Genomic DNA, 23,771 nt, shown 5'->3' with positions numbered 1-23,771 from the left:
CATTCTTAAATGGAAGAAGTTTGGAACCACCATGACTCTTCCTAGAGCATTCCGCCCGGCCAAACTGAGCAATCGGGGGAGAAGGGCCTTGGTCAGAGAGGTGACCAAGAACCCGATGGTCCCTCTGTCAGAATTCCAGACTTCCTCTGTGGAGATGGAAGAACCATCCAGAAGGACAACCATCTCTGCAGCACTCCACCAATCAGGCCTTTATGGTAGAGTGGCCAGACGGAAGCCACTCCTCAGTAAAATGCACATGACTGCCCACTTGGAATTTTCCAGAAGGCACCTAAAGGACTCTCAGACCATGAGAAACAAAATTCTCTGGTCTGATGAAACCAAGATTGAACTCTTAAGCCTGAATGCCAAGCGTCACGTCTGGAGGAAACCTGGCACCATCCCTACGGTGAAGCATGGTGGTGGCAGCATCATGCCGTTGGGATGTTTTTCAGCGCAGGGACTGGGAGTATAGTCCAGATAGAGAGAAAGATCAATGGAGCAAAGTACATAGAGATCCTAGATGAAAACATGCTCCAGAGATCTCAGGACCTCAGACTGGGGCGAAGGTTTACCTTCCAACAGGACAACAACCCTAAGCACACAGCCAAGCACAACGCAGGAGTGGTTTCGGGACAGGTCTCTGAATATCCTTGAGTGGCCCAGCCAGAGCCCGGACTTGAACCCAATCGAACATCTCTGGAGAGACCTGAAAATAGCTGTGCAGGGACGCTCCCCATCCAACCTGACAGAGCTTGAGAGGATCTGCAGAGAAGAATGGGAGAAACACCCCAAATATAGGTGTACCAAGCTTACAGCGTCATACCCAAGAAGACTCGAAGCTGTAATCGCTGCCAAAGGTACTTCAACAAAGTACTGAATAAAGGGTCTAAATACTTATGTAAATGTGATATTTCAGAAAGTATTCAGATCCCTTGACTTTTCCACATTTTGTTACACTACGTTCTTATTTTGAAATTGATTAAATTGTTTTTGTCCCTCGTCAATGTACATACCATGCACTATAATGACAAAGCAAAAACAGGTTTGTAGATTTTTTTGGCAAATTTCTAAAAAATTAAAAATTTACTGGAGTGCTGCAGCGATTGTTGTCCTTCTGGAAGGTTCTCCCATCTACACAGAGGAACTCTTGAGCTCTGTCACAATGACCATCGGGTTCTTGGTCACCTCCCCGACCAAGGCCCTTCTCCCCCAATTTCTCAGTTTGGCCAGGCGGCCAGCTCTAGAAAGAGTCTTGGTGATTCCAAATTTCTTCCATTTAAGAATGATTGAGGCCACTGTGTTCTTGGCAACCTTTAAGGCAGAAATGTTTGGCCTCTACACAATCCTGTCTCGGAGCTCTACAGACAATTCCTTTGACCTCACGGCTTGGTTTTTGCTCTGACATGCACTGTCGATTGTGGGACATTATATAGACAGGTGTGTTCCTTTCCAAATCATGTCCTTTCGAGTCTCATAGCAAGGGGTCTGAATACTTATGTCAATAGGGTGTTTCTGTTTTTTTTCAAGGGGTCTGAATACTTTCCAAATGCACTGTACGTCAAGCTGAATGGAATTAAAACTGTCCCCCCTGTCTAATGCCTGAACCGTACTCTTTTGAATGTTTCACCACAAAATCCAAACCCCAATACTTCATGACTGTGCTTCTAGTTTGTCGGCCTCCTAAGCCTAACTCATTCTTTATCCCTAAAATCACTGATCTGCTCATATCACTCTGCTCCACCTCAACCAACATTGTGCTCCTAGGAGATTTCAATATCCAAGTTGAGTCTCCCTCATGTCAATCTCCTGCTGAGTTTCTAAGTTTGATTGACTGTCTTGACCTGAAGTAACTTGTTAATGCCCCCACACACACACCCGTGGGCACATACTTGACCTGGTCATCGCTGACTCCGCCCCCATCAACAACATGCAGTTCAATGACCTCGGTGTATCTGACAACAAGGTTGTCACACTAGACTTGAAATTCCTACCCCCTCTAACCAAGTCCAAGCCTTGTATGTGTGTCCAGAACTGGAAAATCATCGACCCAGCCAGCCTGTCAGATGACATATGGAACCTGTCTCTTCCAGCTTCTTCGTCAGTTGATGAAACTGTGGACTTTTACAACCAATCCCTGAGCATTGTGCTTGACCTTCACACCCCCATAAAAGTACAGGACATCGCATTCGTTCGCTCAGATCCCTGATTTACTCCAGAACTGAGAAACATGAAATCCACTGGACGCATCCTGGAGCGGCGTTTCAGAAACTCAGGCCTCAATGTCCACAAACTGGCCGTTCAAGAGCACCAAAGGGCCTATTCCAAGGCCCTGAAAGAGGCACAGTCGACATTCTACTCTCATCTCCAGCTCTACTACTTTGCCTCCTCCCGCCTTCAACAATCCACCAGGTGTTGGAAAAAGTGGTTGCTGTACAGCTCCAGGACTATCTAAATCAGAACCACCTATTTGAAAAGTCCCAGTCAAGTTTCCAGCCTGCCCACAGCACTGAAATGGCCCTACTCAGGGTCACCAATGACCTGCTGATGGCGGCTGATGCAGGCTCTCCCTGTCTTCTGATCCTCCTGGACTTGATCACAGTGTTTGACACTGTTGACCACCCAATCTTCCTGGAACACCTCTGGGACACCATTGGACTGTCTGTACCAGCTCTGAGCTGGTTCCACTCCTACCTTTGAGACAGGACTGAGTATGTGTCGCTAGGTGGGTCCTGGTGCTGGACCCACAACGTCACCTGCGCTGTCCCACCAGGATCTGTTCTTGGACCCATCCTGCTTGTCCTGTACATGCTCACCCTCTGATGTGTCATCTCACTGCTATGCTGGTGACACCCAAATGAATTGCAAATAGATGTAATAGAATAGTTTTCAGTGAAAATATTTTTAATGATAACTCATTTTAATAAAATGCCTCCCTCTTTCCTGCAATTTTCCGTATCTTTGGTTATGTTACCCTGGCCTTTGCTTTCACAGACTTTTTTCCAGATGCAAGTTTCATTCCAGCAACATAGCACCCTAGATCCCACTGCTGGTTTTGTTCTGAAACTTAACAAGGTTGGTCCCTGGTTGGGAGACCAGATGTAGCTGGAAGTGGTGAAACATTCCACGTGTTCAAAAACTACGTGTCTGACTCATGAACATTTCAACAAATGTTGTTTTTTTTTGAAAAGCACGTTTTTTGCACATGGGACTTTTCATGTTTATTTTTTGTAAGGGAAGTAAATATACATACCTGAAAAAGGATACCTACCGTAGTCAGTTTTTTTTTATTTAACTAGGCAAGTCAGACCTGTTGAGGCCAGGGGGCAGTATTGAGAATTTTGGAAAAAAATATGTGCGCATTTTTAACTGCCTCCTACACCAACTCAGAAGCTAGAATATGCATATTATTGTTCATATTATTGTTCAGGTTTGGATAGAAAACACTCTGAATTTTCTAAAACAGTTTGAATGGTGTCTGTAAGTATAACAAAACTCATATTGCAGGCAAAAACCTGTGAAAAATAGATTTAAAAAAATGAGAATTTTGTGACTGTACTATTTAGTGTCATTGTTTTATAGATACCACAGTGAGAAAGGATTCAGTTCGCAACTCCTACTGCTTCCACTAGATGTCAACGATCTTTAGAAAGTTGTTGGAAGCATCTGTCATGAATACAGACCGAATTAGAATGCTTACAAGTTGACACGTCATCACTTCATTTTTTGCGCCTGCGCATGAATCTGAGAAGAGTGTCTTTGTCATAATCGTTTATTCTAGACACTTGATAGGTTGTGTGAAAATATTACTGATGTTTACTGATGTTTCACGTTAAAAATGGACCAAAAGATTAATGCTAAACAACGTTTGACATGTTTGAACAAACATAAATAGATTATTTACTAGGTTTTTTTTAGCTTTTCGGCGTGACTTTACACTGCCCACCTCATTTTGTGGGAGCCTACTGAACGCTAACTATTTGGACATAAATTATGAACTTTGTCAAAAGAAACCACATTTGTTCTGGACCTGGGATCGCTGGCAGCGCCTTCTGATGGAGATAATCAAAGGTAAGGGGATATTTAGAATGTTATTATCGATATTAGATGATGCTAATGCTAACGGTATAGCTTAGCTTAGCTTAGCTTATAGCTTAGCTTATGTTGTTAGCATAGTACCCAGTTTATAGCAAAATGTGATTTCCCAGTAAAGTTATTTTGAGATCTGGCCATTCGGTAGCAATTACGAGATGATAATATATTATTCTTTGAATGACAATATTATAATTTACCAATGTTTTCGAATAGTAATTCCATGATTTGTAATGCTGGATTCACTGAGAGCATTCGAGCCGAAAAAAATTCTGAATTTCACCGCGACTGTAAATGCTGTTTTTGGATATAAATATGAACTTGATGGAACTAAAAATGCATGTATTGTCTAACATAATGTCCTATGAGTGTCATCTGATGCAGATTGTCAAAGGTAAGTGCATAATTCTAGCTAGTTTTCTGTCTGTTGATGCCCTTCTTTGAATTGGCTAAACATTACACGCAGCTATTGTCAATGTACTCTCCTCACATAACCTAACTTTATGCATTCTCCGTAAAGCCTCTGAAAATCGGACAGCGTGGTTAGATTTAGGAGATATATCTTTCAAATGGAGGAAAATAGTTGATTATTTGATTATTTGAAATGATTACTCTTGCAGTTTTGAATTCCCCGCCATGGTCACATGACAATGAATCCCAATACCGGGATAAGATCCTGCCCCCTGGCCTCAACAGGTTTTAAGAACAGATTTTTATTTACAATGACGCCTAGGAACAGTAGGTTAACTGCCTTGTTCGGGGGCAGAACAACCGATTTTTACCTTGTCAGCTCAGGGATTTGATCTAGAAACCTTTCAGTTACTGGCCCAACAATCTAACCACTAGGCTACCTGCTGCCCCAGTTGCACAAGTGAATGCATTAAACCAAAATGTGTCTTCTGCATAGTGTGTGTGTGTGTGTGTGTGTGTGTGTGTGTGTGTGTGTGTGTGTGTGTGTGTGTGTGTGTGTGTGTGTGTGTGTGTGTGTGTGTGTGTGTGTGTGTGTTTATAAGATGACATGATGGAGGGACTTGAGTTCAGGTGAGCAGATTAGGTGGGCAGAGTCTAATTAAATACTGTAGTATAGACCTGGGGTTCCAGGTCATCTGCATCAGTGAATAACCTCCTCTCTCTGTGGGGATGAAGACATGCTTAATAATACAAATTCTAATAATATATATTTTTTAATATATATATAGCTATTTTCATTATAGACAAAATCTCAAAGTGCTTGTTAAGCAAAATAAACAACAGGTAATTTAAAAAGAAATATAGGCTACAACAGTAGCTAAATCAGCTAGATCAAGTCTGTTTGATTGCTTCTTGAAGCCTCCAGATGGACAGTTGAGAGGATCAGGAAGCTCAGCTAGATGGTCAGCGGAGGTCAATAGCTCATTTTTTTGTGCATTTGTGAACGTGTTATCAAATGATGTATTTTACATTCTGACATGTATTCTTTTAATTATTTAGGATTTTTTTTTTTACCCCATTTTCTCCCCAATTGCTAGTCTCATCGCTGCAACTCCTCAATGGGCTCCTCATGCTTTTTGCACAGTGTAAAGGAACTCCCGTCGCCTTTGGAAAAATACATAAATTATACACATATACATATTTGACAATAAAGTTTTTGCTGCTATAATGAATGGGAATATGCAGTTAATATTTGAAGGGAAAGACCTCATGGCAACATCCAAAGAAAACATATATTATGATTAACGATGCATGAATAGGTTTCCAGTAAGGATAATTATTTTTGCTGCTTTCATGAATGAAGTGATTATTTCAGACAGAAGAATGTATCTTCTTTCTCCCTCGACCTGACTGTTGCAGATGACAAATAGAAAGTGTTCTCTGCGGTGAAACATGGTGAAGGACAAGGTACTGTATAAGAAGCTTTGAAATACAATTTACAAAAGCAGCGAGCCGCAAAACCGTGGAAAGCCAAATTCACACTTCCCCCTAGAATGTCGATGCCTGTTAGTGTTGTAAGGCCAAGCCAAGCTGCTCTGTAAAACTATGGCCAAATGTTCACCCCAAAAACATAGGGTTAGCTGTGTGAGATTAGACAATCATCCAGTTGAATTGACAGGTAAATTCCTCAAGCTTCTGCCACCACTAAGCTTTGTGAGTGACAGCCCAGGAAAAACAGCCATGGTATTTATGCCAGTAAAGAAGTCTACTCCACAAATGTCATTTTCAGATAGTGTATGCATTTATTCAGGTGGGAAGAGTCACGTTTTTGCCACAAGCTGTTCTCTCCATCAGAGGACAGTTGTTATAAGAGGAGGAATATACAGTGTCATTACAAATTAAATTGGTGAATAGGTGGAAAGAGGTCCTGAGGAAAAAAATGGTTTGATTCCTACAGTGTAGTTAATGTGCCAATCATCTTAAATGCATCCAGTCTGAGTAGGGAGGGAAAAACCACAGGTATATATAGGAATAAATAAACTCGGGACTGGTGCTCTTTCACCTGGAACTACACTAGCTATCACATATGTTAAAGCAATGCTGTTCATTGGTGTATCTGTATTGATTTGATGAGCATAATGAGGGATAATAATTATTATAATAGCCTATTGTAAAACAATCTTCTCTAAACAATCCATTTCCATAACATTACCAAACATGTTTACCTAAGTAATGTTTTGTCAATATTTTGCCATTGGGAAATTTCCCTCTCAACATGACTAATTAATTGGTGAATATTTAGAGTAGACTTATAGAATCAATTAGAACAGCAAGGAGCATGATAGCTTTTACAGATGCTATTATACAACAGCAGGTTGATGTTTGTTGTCATGAGTCTTGTCCTGGAGGCAGAACTGAACTGCTTCCGCTAGATTGTCCAGCTGCAGAGTCAAAATTGAGTAGATCGTAAAAATGTACGTATGAAAACAAAATGTACTTTTTGGTCTTAATTTAAGGTTAGGGTTAGGCATTATGGTTAGCAGTGTGGTTAAGGTTAGGGTTTGGTTTAAAATCAGTTTATGACTGTGGAAGTACCACTCTGCAGAGCTGAGTTTGGGAAACCCTGGTGTAAGGCCATCCCTGTACAACTGTAAAGGGCACCTTGCTTCAATGTATGTTCTTGTCATATTATCAGTAGTCACTATGTGGTTTAGCTGCCCCACCAACCACCGCGACATGAGGTAATAGGCAACGTGCTCTCTCATAAGTTAAATAGTTATTGTGCTGAATCCTCATTCAGTAAAGTCCATTGAGATTGACAGCATTAAAAAAGATAATCATCAGTAATTCATATATTACCCTGCTAAAACCACCAACACACACTGTCTGAGTAGTGTACAGATTTTATTCACCATTCCAGCCTACCTCTACCCTAAAGCATTGTTTTGACTCTTTTCATCTTTGGAGGAAAACACACTCCTAAAAGACAATTTAAAATGTTTTTGTCAAACGCAAAGAACCAAAGGCCTTGCTCTTTCTCAGCCAGGTCAAGCTGTCCGCCTGGGTTTACCTCTCAACCGTAAGCCAAAACAGGAAAACATATCAAAGCGATTAATATGGAGAGAAAGTCGTCTTTGACCTTTACCAGACCAGCAACGTCAAGACACATACACACACACACACACACACACACACACACACACACACACACACACACACACACACACACACACACACACACACACACACACACACACACACACACACACACACACACACACACACACACACACACACACACACACACAGTCTTGGTGGGGATCTGGACATGTCCTCTGCAGTGTTCTGACAGGGCTGGTATTTAGGTGGAGAACGTACCACTTTGGGCTGACCTGATCTGCTGGGAGTAATAAGAAGAGTTCCTGACTGTAGGTTACTATGATCTGCTGGGAGCAATAAGAAGAGTTCCTGACTGTAGGTTACTATGATCTGCTGGGAGCAATAAGAAGAGTTCCTGACTGTAGGTTACTATGATCTGCTGGGAGTAATAAGAAGAGTTCCTGACTGTAGGTTACTATGATCTGCTGGGAGTAATAAGAAGAGTTCCTGACTGTAGGTTACTATGATCTGCTGGGAGTAATAAGAAGAGTTCCTGACTGTAGGTTACTATGATCTGCTGGGAGCAATAAGAAGAGTTCCTGACTGTAGGTTACTATGATCTGCTGGGAGTAATAAGAAGAGTTCCTGACTGTAGGTTACTATGATCTGCTGGGAGTAATAAGAAGAGTTCCTGACTGTAGGTTACTATGATCTGCTGGGAGTAATAAGAAGAGTTCCTGACTGTAGGTTACTATGATCTGCTGGGAGTAATAAGAAGAGTTCCTGACTGTAGGTTACTATGATCTGCTGGGAGTAATAAGAAGAGTTCCTGACTGTAGGTTACTATGATCTGCTGGGAGCAATAAGAAGAGTTCCTGACTGTAGGTTACTATGATCTGCTGGGAGCAATAAGAAGAGTTCCTGACTGTAGGTTACTATGATCTGCTGGGAGCAATAAGAAGAGTTCCTGACTGTAGGTTACTATGATCTGCTGGGAGTAATAAGAAGAGTTCCTGACTGTAGGTTACTATGATCTGCTGGGAGTAATAAGAAGAGTTCCTGACTGTAGGTTACTATGATCTGCTGGGAGTAATAAGAAGAGTTCCTGACTGTAGATTACTATGATCTGCTGGGAGTAATAAGAAGAGTTCCTGACTGTAGGTTACTATGATCTGCTGGGAGTAATAAGAAGAGTTCCTGACTGTAGATTACTATGATCTGCTGGGAGTAATAAGAAGAGTTCCTGACTGTAGGTTACTATGATCTGCTGGGAGTAATAAGAAGAGTTCCTGACTGTAGGTTACTATGATCTGCTGGGAGTAATAAGAAGAGTTCCTGACTGTAGGTTACTATGATCTGCTGGGAGCAATAAGAAGAGTTCCTGACTGTAGGTTACTATGATCTGCTGGGAGTAATAAGAAGAGTTCCTGACTGTAGGTTACTATGATCTGCTGGGAGCAATAAGAAGAGTTCCTGACTGTAGGTTACTATGATCTGCTGGGAGTAATAAGAAGAGTTCCTGACTGTAGGTTACTATGATCTGCTGGGAGCAATAAGAAGAGTTCCTGACTGTAGGTTACTATGATCTGCTGGGAGTAATAAGAAGAGTTCCTGACTGTAGGTTACTATGATCTGCTGGGAGCAATAAGAAGAGTTCCTGACTGTAGGTTACTATGATCTGCTGGGAGTAATAAGAAGAGTTCCTGACTGTAGGTTACTATGATCTGCTGGGAGTAATAAGAAGAGTTCCTGACCGTAGGTTACTATGATCTGCTGAGAGCAATAAGAAGAGTTCCTGACCGTAGGTTACTATGATCTGCTGGGAGCAATAAGAAGAGTTCCTGACCGTAGGTTACTATGATCTGCTGGGAGTAATAAGAAGAGTTCCTGACTGTAGGTTACTATGATCTGCTGGGAGTAATAAGAAGAGTTCCTGACTGTAGGTTACTATGATCTGCTGGGAGTAATAAGAAGAGTTCCTGACTGTAGGTTACTATGATCTGCTGGGAGTAATAAGAAGAGTTCCTGACTGTAGGTTACTATGATCTGCTGGGAGTAATAAGAAGAGTTCCTGACTGTAGGTTACTATGATCTGCTGGGAGTAATAAGAATAGTTCCTGACTGTAGGTTACTATGATCTGCTGGGAGTAATAAGAAGAGTTCCTGACTGTAGGTTACTATGATCTGCTGGGAGTAATAAGAAGAGTTCCTGACTGTAGGTTACTATGATCTGCTGGGAGTAATAAGAAGAGTTCCTGACTGTAGGTTACTATGATCTGCTGGGAGTAATAAGAAGAGTTCCTGACTGTAGGTTACTATGATCTGCTGGGAGTAATAAGAAGAGTTCCTGACTGTAGGTTACTATGATCTGCTGGGAGCAATAAGAAGAGTTCCTGACTGTAGGTTACTATGATCTGCTGGGAGCAATAAGAATAGTTCCTGACTGTAGGTTACTATGATCTGCTGGGAGTAATAAGAAGAGTTCCTGACTGTAGGTTACTATGATCTGCTGGGAGTAATAAGAAGAGTTCCTGACTGTAGGTTACTATGATCTGCTGGGAGTAATAAGAAGAGTTCCTGACTGTGCCAGAATGAGCCCACAGGGAAGATGTTACTAGACATACCCTCTCTTCTATTACTTGTTATTTTTTATCTGAGTCTTTATTATTGATTATTGTACTGCAATGTTGAGGAAGCTAACACAAGCACTCACTTTTTTCACTGCACTTTTTATAATTGCTGTAACCTTTATTTAACTAGGCAAGTCAGTCAGGAACAAATTCTTATTTACAATGACGGCCTACCCCGGTCAAACCTTAACCAGGACAACGCTGGGACAATTGTGCGCCGCCCTATGGGACTCCTAATCTCAGCCGGTTGTAATACAGCCCAGGATCGAACTAGGGTCTGTAGTGACGCCTCTAGCACTAAGATGCAGTGCCTTAGACCACTGCACCACTCGGGAACGTTCTGTCAGTTTATCTGCCTGTTTGCCTGTCCGCCTGTCTTTCAGTCCCTCAGTCTCTCAATAAGTCAGGTAAGACTGGTATACAGTTGGTGCAGGATATCACCCCATGTACTAACTTCCCTATTATTTTGTCTTTGTACAATTGGATAATTTCAACTCCTTGAGTTAATGGGTGTTACATAAGTGTGAGAACAGCATGACAAGAACAAGCTGTTTTTCTCCTTGCATTCAAGTTCATGATATTTATATCAAGGTTGCTAAACAAACACATGCCATTCTGCCAGATGTGGTGATGAGGTTATGTTTTCATTTTGCTCAAGTGTTTATTCCATCTGCAATTTCTTAATGAAGTCTAATGTATGTGCATTGGGAAGACAAAGCTGTCTTTATACCATACAGGAATGTTATACAATTGATTATCTTTCAATACCTCTTAAGCCAGACATACTTATCTTAGTCTTTTATTCAATTCTATAATTGCCAAGAAGATATGTAATGTATACTCGGTATGCGTATAATGAGATCAACATTACTCTTACTATTTCAGAGCCAGTATTCCTGTTGCTGATGCATTTAGTGCAATTCTTAGTCTGAGATGACAACATAATGTCTGTGCTGGGAGTGTCAACTTCTGTTGAACATAATACCTCATCAGCATTTATTAACTACATTGGCATTTTAGAAAGCACACTGTTAATTGATCACATTACGAGACGTAAAAAGAAATTGTGTTCGGTCCAGTGGTAAAAAACAGTGACTTTTTGTCATCATAGTTGTATAGCCTACCAGCAGTGTCCTTCCACTGGCCACTTACATGGCTTTCACCATGTAGGATTGATCATGTAAAACTTTTTCGTGCAGACTTTTATTTTGCAAAAGTGAAGCATACTGTACCACAGCACATCATAAAGTATTCTCCCCTGGGCAGATTCTGCGTGTAGACCGAATAATCTGCCGGGACTGAATGGGATGCATGAGAGTTGACTTTTGCGAGGGTGGAGACTTCGCAAACCACCGGAACTCTCCATTTCTAACATGTAAAGTGCCTTCAGAAAGTATTTACACCTCTTGTCTTTTTACACATTTTGTTATGTTACAGCATGAATTTAAAATTGATTACATTTTTATTTTGTTTCACTAGCCTACACACAATACCCCATAATGTCAAAGTGGAGTGATGTTTTTAGACATTTTTAAAAATGAAAAGCTGAAATGGCTTGTTACGGCAAGCCTAAATAACTCCAAGAGTAAAAATGTCCTTAAGAAGTCAGATAAAAAGTTGCATGGACTAACTCTGTGTGCAATAATGGTGTTTAACATGATTTTTTAATGATTACCCCATCTCTGAACCCCAGACATACAATTACAGTGCATTCAGAAAGTATTTAGACCCCTTCCCTTTTTCCACATTTCTGCAGCATTGACGGTCCCCAAGAACACAGTGGCCTCCATCATTCTTAAATGGAAGACGTTTGGAACCACCAAGACTCTTCCTAGAGCTGGCCGCCCGGCCAAACTGAGCAATCGGCAGAGAAGGGCCTTGGTCAGGAAGGTGACCAAGAATCCAATGCTCACCCTGACAGAGCTCCAGAGTTCCTTTGTGGAGATGGAAGAACCTTCCAGAAGGACAACCATCTCTACAGAACTCCACCAATCAGGCCTTTATGGAAGAGTTGCCAGATGGAAGCCACTCGTCAGTAAATGCATATGACAGCCCTCTTGGAGTTTGCCAAAAGGCACCTAAAGGACTCTCAGACCATGAGAAACAAGATTCTCCGGTCTGATGAAACCAAGATTGAACACTTTGGCCTGAATGCCAAGCGTCACGTCTGGAGGAAACCAGGCACCATCCCTATGGTGAAGCATGGTGGTGGCAGCATCATGCTGTGGGGATGTTTTTCAGCAGCAGGGACTGGGAGACTAGTCAGGATCGAGTTACTACAAAGATAAGAGGTGTCCTTCCTAACTCCGTTAACGGAGAGGAAGGAAACCGCTCAGGGCGAGATGGTGAGATAAATGGCTGTGATAGGAGATAATTGAGGAAGGATTAACAACAGAGACTGCATGTCAAGCCTGAATGTAGGAAAGAAGAATTATAAGTCCAGTGCCTTCAGAAAATATTCACTCCTAGGGCTGTTATGGGGACCGTATTACCGCCACACCGGCGATCACAAGTCATGATGGCAGTCAAAATCCACATGACCGTTTAGTCAGGTAATTAGGCTTCTCCAAGTTCTGATGCTGCTGAAGGTCATTAGTAGCCTACCAAACTTGCTAACTGCCTGGTACTCAACATTTTGAGTACCAGGCAGGGGCATGATAATGGTCCATTCCAAATCAGAACTAATTTCGCACATATATTATCTAGTATATATAAAGACAACATTAAATTAAGAATATGATGGGTGACAATATTAGCCTATCACGTGGATTATGTATTATCACCTGTGAATGATACCCAGCTTGTGCAGTAAGGCAAGGAATAGTGCATGCCTTTTATTGCGATTTTTTCAAGTCATAGTCGCACACCTCATGTAGCCTAGCCCATAGGCCTATATGTTTTGATAAAGCTGTTATCACAACTAAAGTGGCCAAATAACTCCTTAAAATTAAGCACATTAATCTTCTTTATAACTGGTGTAGAGCCTAACAGGCATACATGAGTTCCAAGTTTGGGGAAGAAGATTTTTACCATAAATATGGATTACATGCATAATCGCATTTGTATTCACTTTCGAGAACAGTGTTTTCCCGCTAATGGATTGCATTTTGCAACATTCGCGCCTACTGCTGTGTGACTTGAAAAAGTTGCAAAAGCACAGGCAAAATCCTAGAGGAAAACCTGGTTCAGTCTGCTTTCCAACAGTCCCTGGGAGTCCTTTCAGCAGGACAATAACCTAAAACGCAAAGCCAAATCTACGATGGAGTTTCTTGGCAAGAAAATAGTTGTCTAGCTATGATCAACAACCAATTTAACAGAGCTTGAAGATTGTTTTAAATAAAAATTGGCAAATGTTGCACAATGCAGGTCTGGAAGAGACTTACCCAAAAAGACTCTCAGCTGTAATCGCTACTACAGGTGCTTCTAAAAAGTATTGACTCAGGGGTGTGAATACTTGTGTAAATTAGATATGTGGATTAAGTCAAGTGGTATGAATACTTTCTGAAGGCACTGTATGTCCCTCTTTCATAGGAAAGAAGGATTACAAAGGAAGTCTGTATGAAAGCGGGAAAAGGAACTATGCAAGTTGCAAAAATCACTTAACCTCTCTGGCGCATGTGGGACGAACTCGTCCCACCTACGTAACAGCCACTGAAATCCAGTGGCGCAATTTTTGAATCGTTAGAAATACTATTACTTCAATTTCTCAAACATATGACTATTTTACAGCTATTTAAAGACAAGAATCTCGTTAATCTAACCCCACTGTCCGATTTCAAAAAGGCTTTACAACGAAAGCAAAACATTAGATTATGTCAGCAGAGTGCCCAGCCAGAAATAATCAGACACCCATTTTTCAAGCTAGCATATCATGTCACATAAACCCAAACCACAGCTAAATGCAGCACTAACCTTTTATGATCTTCATCAGATGACACACCTAGGACATTGTGTTATACAATACATGCATGTCTGTTCAATCAAGTTCATATTTATATCAAAAAACAGCTTTTTACATTAGCATGTGACGTTCAGAAAAAGCATAACCCCCGCAAACTTCCGGGGAATTTACTAACAGTTTGCTAAATTACTCACGATAAACGTTCACAAAAAGCATAACAATTATTTTAAGAATTATAGATACATTACTCCTCTATGCACTCGATATGTCCAATTTTAAAATAGCTTTTCGGATGAAGCACATTTTGCAATAATCTAAGTACATAGCCCGGCATCACAGGGCTAGCTATTTAGACACCCACCCAGGTCAGCCTCCACCAAAATCACATTTCCTATAAGAAAAATGTTCTTACCTTGCTTGTTCTTCGTCAGAATACACTGCCAGGACTTCTACTTCAATAACAAATGTTGGTTTGGTCCCAAATAATCCATCGTTATGTTCAAACAGCGACGTTTTGTTCGTGAGTTCTAGACACTATCAGAATGCTACATCACGGTCTCGCGCATGGCGCATTGGCGTGACAATTTTTTTTTAAATATTCCATTACCGTACTTCGAAGCATGTCAACCGCTGTTTAAAACCAATTTTTATGCCATTTATCTCGTAGAAAAGCGATAATATTCCGACCGGGAATATGCATTGAGCCTAAACAGCCGAATTAAATTTCTTTCTTCAGGAGCGAATTGTGCATGCGCCTCATTCAAAGGTCCTCTGATCCGCCACTTACCAAAGGCGATAATGTGTTTCAGCCTGAGGCTGCCTCGTCAACCTTCAGGTATTTCCCGGGTTCTGAGAGCCTATCGGAGCCCTAGGAATTGTCACGTTACAGCTAAGATCCTTACTTTTCAATAAACAGATGCAAGACGCACGACTCCTTGTCAGACAGGGTACTTCCTGCATGAAACCTTGTCAGGTTTTTGCCTGCCATAGGAGTTCTGTTATACTCACAGACACCATTCAAACAGTTTTAGAAAATTCAGAGTGTTTTCTATCCAAACCTGAACAATAATATGCATATTCTAGCTTCTGAGTTGGTGTAGGAGGCAGTTAAAAATGGGCACATATTTTTTCCAAAATTCTCAATACTGCCCCCTATCCCAAACAGGTTTTAAAGTGGAACTGATAGCGTTTTAACTACTTTGCAGATATGAAACAAACAGACACTCGTAATATCATTTAAAAATATCTAATTCCTAGTATATACTTCAAAACCAACTTCATAAGAGGTTTTAAAAATAGTTATATTTGACTCATAATGCCATGATGTACAGTAGGTCATTTCTGGCAGAATAGATGGATGCAGTTCAATGCATGATTAATATAATTCACCAATACATTTCTTGGAAGTCCAAAAAATATTGTTATCAGGTTGTAAATCACAGATGGGCTGATACATTGTTTGCTGCCTCCACCCATTCGGGATGCACTGTTTCAGTTTCAATTACTTAATATTTTTACAAAAATGGACGACTGTAGCTAAGGCTGGGGATGTCAATACGATCAAACTAGCAAGGATAATTATATGTCAGTCATAATGTGACTAATAGGCTAGAGCACATGTGTCAAATACAAGGCCTGTTGGCCAAATAGGACACACAAGCAAGTATAAGTGAGTTAACAGTTGAGTCATCTACTTCATGAAATTACAGCCTGATGCACTGCCATTGGTGAATTCAACTTCAATTGCACTGCTTTTGTGTGTCCCATTTACAGCGCACAACAGAGGGAAAGTGTACAGACAGACACATGCCACAGTCCGAGCAAGGCAAATAAAATGTTGCAGTCTTGCTTCGGTTTTAAAGCTTGAAAATGAATAACCAAACAACAAAACCTGCAACAAAACACCATGCACAAGTTTAAATGTTACAATAACCTATAGATAGTGTTTTGTTATTTGGAGTTATTAAATACTTTTTGATTAGGGTCGCAGCATATTATGCACATCTGCAAGCATAACAGCAAAAGCTGGACAAATATTATTTATCTCTTTTGTTTTAATATGTTAAAATGCTATATACAGCATCCTGTGTACATAAGTGAACAGTATATCAGGCCATATTCTTTCTAATAAAGCAATTGTCACGACTTCCACCGAAGGTGGCTCCTCTCCCTGTTCGGGCGGTGCTCGGCGGTCGTCGTCGCCGGTCTACTAGCTGCCACCGATCCCATTTTCCCTTTTCATTTAGCACCGTCTTGTTTTACACCCCCCCCCCTCCCCCTTGCCAGAGGCGTGTTACAGCAATAGCCAGTTTGGGTCGCAATTACACCACGATTTCTATCAAATCAAAGAGGCTATGTCTGGCCCACAAAATCTGTTATGTTTTTTTCAATATGGCCTGTGCGTGGATTGAGTTTGACACCGCTGGGCTAGCATATCTATTTATGTAGCTAGCTATTTATTTAGCAAGCTAAAAATACAGAGCCTAACGTTAGCTAGCTAGCTAGCTTCTAGGAGGATGTCATTAGAGGAGTGAGTGATTTACTTTTTCCCCTCATATTGTTTTTCGGTGGCTACAGCAAGTGTCATTCGGTTAGCTAGCAAGAAATGGGAATCAATTTGCTAGCTATAAACTAGAACGACTCTTACCCACAGTTAGCATATCTCTTAGTTGTCAATCAAATGTATTTGACATCGATCAAATGGGCAGGCAGGCAGGCAACTTCCCATTCACTTGTAAAAGCATGGGTTGCGACAAGCTGCAGAAGGATGAGCAGGCTACTATTCCCCATCTTCATCAGTGCAATTTTAACGGCCAACTAGCTGAAAAAGTTTGAACGGGTTTATCTAATGTTCCCTCGTTAGATTTTAGCTCATCTCACTCTGGCTAGCATTCGTTGTTGATCTTGCTGATGTGCATAGGCAACTGAGGAAGAGAGTCTACCTTTTCATGGTTGTTTGATCAATAGGACTGTGAAGTTCCCAAATGTAAGAGGACTCCCGTGGTATTTCAACTTAGTGTATGTAAACCTCTGACCCACTGGAATTGTGATACAGTGAATTATAAGATAAATAATCTGTCTGTAAACAATTGTTGGAAAAATGACTTGTGTCATGCACAAAGTAGATGTCCTAACCGACTTGCCAAAACTATAGTTTGTTGACAAGAAATGTGTGGTGTGGTTGAAAAACAAGTTTTAATGACTCCAACCTAAGTGTATGTAAACTTCCGACTTCAACTGTATATAAAACACAGGAAAATCAAGTTATTTTACTGTACTGGGCCTTTAACCATTGAGTCAGTCCCTCAAGGAGGGAAATTAATGATATATTAATAAAGTTCATTGTACATCGTCAAGCCATCTATAGATGAGCTGCACCATCATTGGAGTGAAAGATGAGTGTCATACCTCTTGTGTGTTCATTAATTTGGTAGGAAGAGAGAAGGAGGGTCTGTTTTGTTGTCAGCCACAGGCAGGCAACTAGCTAACACTCTCAGTCAAAAGGGAGGAGGACAGGACTTATTTCAGACCTGACCTTTTCCTTCCTTACATAAACAACAAACACGTCTTTACTCCACAAGGAGCAACACTTACTCCCTCCCTCGCCTATCTCCGCTCCCTCCTTCTTTGACACTGCTATCAGCTACTCTTTGAAACAAACCAGTCACATTTTAAGGCTCCTATTACCCCTGTGTTATTGCTGTTTCATAAGGAAAGCCCCCCCAGGTAAGAATAAAAATAAAGATATCAAAAAATGACTACCACACACAGAAACGTCATCCCGTCCTAATTTAAATGTTATGCTTGTCAAGATTATATTTGAATATTTTTATAACCCATTCTCCATGGTGTTAGAATCAGTCGGTAAGCAGCAGACGTCTATGGGAGACGGTAGAAGCTACAGTAGGAGGTGTGTACTGTGTAGTCCTTTTCTTCCTGGATTTAGCTGAGAATGAATGGCATTTGTCTTTCATATCTTTAATATCCACTAAGTCTCGCCTCCCCTGGATTGTGTTGGTGTTGTTTGAGGCAACGGTCATCCTCCCTCACTTCCTGTTCCCCTGTATGAGAACGTTTGAGTTCCGGTCAAACTATCCAATCAGGTGAGGCCTTTCAGCACATCATCCCCCCAAGTGTTTCTCCCATTTCTGGTCCAGTCAATCACGTTTTTACTAAAGGAAGGTGAGACAATATTATTTGATGTTACATGTAATTAGGTCAGCACTGTAATATGAACAAGTCCAATACATGTGGTGATTGGCCATTGAGGATGTGACTTCCCCACTGGGCTTGGTGAAAACAGACCTGCTGTGGGACTGAGACAGCTAGATATATAAGGAGAGAGGCTGCCTTAAGAGACTGTACAAGGCATGAATAATGCAGAGGGCATTTCCATTTTGCTTTTCAGATGACTTGCAAGGGGACTTGTGTTTTAACTACAATCAGCACACGTCTCTAGCACAGTGCAAAGACATAGCTTTGATACAAACTCTCTCTCTCTCTCTCACTCACACACACACACACACACACACACACACACACACACACACACACACACACACACACACATATACACACATACACAAACATCCACATACACATACCAACACACACACTGCCTTGATACAACACCTCTCATAACCCAAATGTCCCCCCTCTGAAGCTGCTGCTTTCATCTTGCACAGAAAGGAGCCAGAGATTCTGCTAAGGATACTTCAATGACAGCGAACCCGTCACACACAGACGCATGTTCACACAAAGAAAACTAACACACACACAGGGATTAAGACAAGCACACTTTGTCTCACACACCAACACGTGCACGCATGCATGGATGTACACACACTCACACAATTACAAACATGTGCACGCAGGCATGTGCGCACACACACACACGCCTATTAAGTCATTACGTTCCCCTGCATGGTCTTTGTTTGGAGCAGGATCAATTGCTCCTCTTATCAGTCACAGTTAGCTGGCGGAGCATGTAAAGAGGCAGATGTAGGGGGAGGAGTAAAGAGCTGTTTGTCTGCTGAGACTTTTTTTCTCCTTTCTGATCACTGCTCAGTGAGGAGGATTCTCACCCGGTCACTGTCTGTCTGTCTGTCTGTCTGTCTGTCTGTCTGTCTGTCTGTCTGTCTGTCTGTCTGTCTGTCTGTCTGTCTGTCTGTCTGTCTGTCTGTCTGTCTGTCTGTCTTCCTCTTTCCCTCTCTACCTCTCTACCTCTCTCCCTCCCTTCCTTTTACTGGGTGGGAGAGTGAATATGTCCATGCACTGCAATGTCAGAAAAGGGCAGTTAAATACGAGATAGAGATGATTGTCTCGATATGCATGCCAGATCTTCCTGATCTACATTTTAGTGACACTTTTGGCTCCTTGTCATTGTCCTCTGTCCTCCTGTCTCTGTGTGGCTGTAGTTCCATTCACAGCTCACAACTCACTGGTCCTTGTCTGAATATGTAATGTGTTATTGATGGGGTGCAGCGTGATTAGGGTTATCCAACCAAAGATGCTTGGCTTTGATTATACACCAGGGAGGGGAGGGAGGGAGGCAGGGATGGGAGGGGCCAGAAGGACAATTAAAATGTCACCTGTGTAAAAGGGAGGTTTGGGGTTGGATGAGCCATAGCGTGATTACCAATCAGACGATACGAGGCGAGCTGGCTGGCTAGCCAACAAACAGCGACCTTTCTCATCAGACACTATTCTTCTCCGGCTCTGATCTTTCTTCCCGACTTAAAAATGACTCAGTAATGAAATCTGGCAGCAGGCCGAGGACTTTGTATGCAGACAGATGTAGGTAGAACCGTAGAACTCCCTAAAATGGATGGCACATCTGGTTGAATGGTAGCATTGCGCCAAAAAGGCACAACCGCTGCCTGACGACTGGGCAAGATATAGTACCACGGCAACCTGTCATTACTCATTACCCAATTAAAACAGGTATTGTTTCGGTCCATACCCTGTCCATCTCTTTCTCTTCATCCTTCTTCTCCTCCTTTTCTTCCTTCTTTTCCTTCTTGCTCCCCAATCCCCCCTTCCCTGATACACGTGTAAATATTTTACTTTAAATGGTGCCTTCCTGTATTATACTTATACTAACATGTTTATTCTATTCTACTGAGCCATTTTCTTTTATGTTTGTATTCTTATCTTGTATTATTTATTATTGTTGTTGCATTGTCTAGAAGGAACCTGCAAGTAAGCATTTGGTTGGACAGTGAAACCATGTGTATCCTGTACATAAAACTTGAAACTTCTCTTTCTCTTTCTCTTGCTTCTCTTTCAGATAGTGTGTGTACTCTGGCTTTAGCTAGCTAACTGGCATCTTGGTGTCAGCCAGAGACACACAGCACACACACTCCCTACCTGGAGCAATCTCCTGTTGAGATGCAAATTCATTGGTTAACAGTGGATTTTCTCTGCATGACCAGTCCCTAAATCTATTCGCTGGTTTTCAATCTTTTTCTCTCTCAAATGTTCAGTTTCCTCCCCAAAAAATATTTCTGGTTTTATGAGTAATGATGACAAACCTGTGAAGCCTTTACTAAAATATGGCTTGGAAGTCACCAATTGCACTCATACTTTTTGTAACGGCAGTCCTCTGAGATTTAAATCCTCTAAAGCATGAATATGTTAATAGGAGGTTTGGATGGTGTTGTGAATGAAATGCAGGAAGCATTTTTCATATGTACTAGATGTTAATGTGTATCTATTGTGAACTTGTATATTTGTGCATATGTATTTGCATATGCAGTAGCTGTCTACATTCGTAATGTGTAGGAATCCCCTGATAATACAGTACTTGACTATCCTTTCTAGCAAGAGTGGTCAGTGATAGTCAGGTAATTCAGAAGACAGATGAGGGGGAAACATAAACTCAGTGATGGGGAGAGGGACACCATGGGGAAGCAATGGAGTGTGAGAGGTGAGAGAGAAAGAGATGTGCAAGGAGCAAAATAGAACATCGTGAGGGGGTGGAGAGGAACTGGTGGGAGCTAGAGAGAAAAAGAGATGATTGACAGACAGTGGGTAGTAAAGGATCGACAGATAGTTGAGAGACTGAGACATGGAGCAGAGTTTGTTAGAAGAGCATAGAGTCAGAAAACAGTGAGAAATAGAAAACAGTGAGAAATAAAATAAGTAAAACATTCAAACAGAGAGAAGGATGATAGAATAACGAAAGGACAAACAAGAGAGAGAGAACTAGATGGGAGGGTAGATAAGAAAGACAGGCAGCAAACGGCAGCAGGTAGAGGAGTGAAATTAAGAGATTAAATGTTATATTTCAGTGACAGACAGACAGACAGACAGACAGACAGACAGACAGACAGACAGACAGACAGACAGACAGACAGACAGACAGACAGACAGACAGACAGACAGACAGACAGACAGACAGACAGACAGACAGACAGACAGACAGACAGACAGGAGAGAGGGAAGAGAAGCAGAAAGTGCAGATGGGAGGTTAAGGTATGGAGAATGAAGTAATGTAGCATGGGTACCATTTAATTTAGCTAACATTCCTCTATCCTGGGTACTGTCTGTTTAGCAATCATTCCACTAGCCTGGGTACCATCTGATTAGCTAAGAGTCCTCTAGCCTGGGTACTATCTGTTTAGCTAACATTCCTCTATCATGGGTACCATCTGTTTAGCTAATATTCCACTCCTTGTACTCCGTGTCTGTTCAGCATAACAAGGACTGACAAGGAGTGGAATGATAGCTAAACAGACTGGTACCCAGACTAGAGGTAATGATAGCTAAACAGACTGGTACCCAGACTAGAGGTAATGATAGCTAAACAGACTGGTACCCAAACTAGAGGTAATGATAGCTAAACAGACTGGTACCCAAACTAGAGGTAATGATAGCTAAACAGACTGGTACCCAGACTAGAGGTAATGATAGCTAAACAGACTGGTACCCAAACTAGAGGTAATGATAGCTAAACAGACTGGTACCCAAACTAGAGGTAATGATAGCTAAACAGACTGGTACCCAAACTAGAGGTAATGATAGCTAAAGAGACTGGTACTCAGACTAGATGTAATGATAGCTAAACAGACTGGTACCCAGACTAGAGGTAATGATAGCTAAAGAGACTGGTACCCAGACTAGAGGTAATGATAGCTAAACAGACTGGTACTCAGACTAGATGTAATGATAGCTAAACAGACTGGTAACCAGACTAGAGGTAATAATAGCTAAACAGACTGGTAACCAGACTAGAGGAATTAATAGCTAAAAAGACTGGTAACCAGACTAGAGGAATTAATAGCTAAACAGACTGGTACCCAGACTAGAGGTAATGATAGCTAAACAGACTGGTACCCAGACTAGAGGTAATGATAGCTAAACAGACTGGTACCCAGACTAGAGGTAATGATAGCTAAACAGACTGGTACCCAGACTAGAGGTAATGATAGCTAAACAGACTGGTACCCAGACTAGGGGTAATGATAGCTAAACAGACTGGTACCCAGACTAGATGTAATGATAGCTAAACAGACTGGGGGGGAGAGAAAGAGGAGGGGGGTGGCATATGAGAAATCATGGCCAATCTAACCCCAGGATTACTTCTCTAACCGACACTACGAAGATGAGATTAATCTCACTGCTACCAGCATGCCTGCCTGTCTGTCTGTCTGCCCACTAAATGCTAAGCATGATCATAATAATATTAATAATACCAATTATTACATTATTATACAACCATCGAATAAAGACCAAAGGAAAAAATTGCCCTCATTCAGTTCACAAAAGACAGAAACACATGAACCATGACGAATCTGTACAATTATTTGAATGAGTGATCATTTCAGAGGATTGGTACATTATATGACAAGATAAAATGCAAGGCACCCCATACGGCACTGCATATGACAGAGAGGCTTGTTTCTATTCTGCCTGGGAACATATCAGATGATTAACTTAATCTAATTGTTAATAAGGAAAAACACAGATGTCAAATTGTTGCCTTTGGCTTAGACAGCACTCAAGGGAGTGACTGAAAAAGCTTCTTCTACATTCCCCAACGCACAAGTGGTTATCTCCATCCTGCTACCACATAAAGACTTCCACCCTGCTACCATACAGCGGGTAAACGCAAGTATTTCCCATGACTGTGCCTCAAAACCAAATGTCTACTTGGCCCACCACTCCACCCTGTACTTGAACAGCCTAAAGGACATCACCCTCAACCGCAGCACCAACATTTCGGGGCGGCAGGGTAGCCTAGTGGTTAGAGCTTTGGGCTAGTAACTGAAAGGTTGCAAGTTCAAATCCACAAGGTACAAATCTGTTGTTCTGCCCCTGAACAAGGCAGTGATTGCATGGTACAGAAACATGGATAGGCTTCGAGCTCCAACATGCAGGACTAAATTAAATAATACAAATGGTAATAAAAAAACAAAAATTCAAATATATACAATACCAGTCCAAAGTTTGGACACACTTACTCATTCCAGGGTTTTTCTTTGTTTTTACTAATTTCAACTTTGTAAAATAATAGTGAAGACATCCTGTGGTGGTCCTCATGAGAGCCATTTTCATCATAGCTCTTGATGGTTTTTGCGACTGCACTTTTTTTTCCCATATTGACTGACCTTCTGTCATAATCTTCGTCTTCTGAGGAG

The sequence above is a fragment of the Salmo trutta genome, chromosome 25, assembly GCF_901001165.1.
Source record: "Salmo trutta chromosome 25, fSalTru1.1, whole genome shotgun sequence".
Lineage (NCBI taxonomy): Eukaryota > Metazoa > Chordata > Actinopteri > Salmoniformes > Salmonidae > Salmo > Salmo trutta.
Note: the sequence above shows the minus strand (reverse complement) of the source record.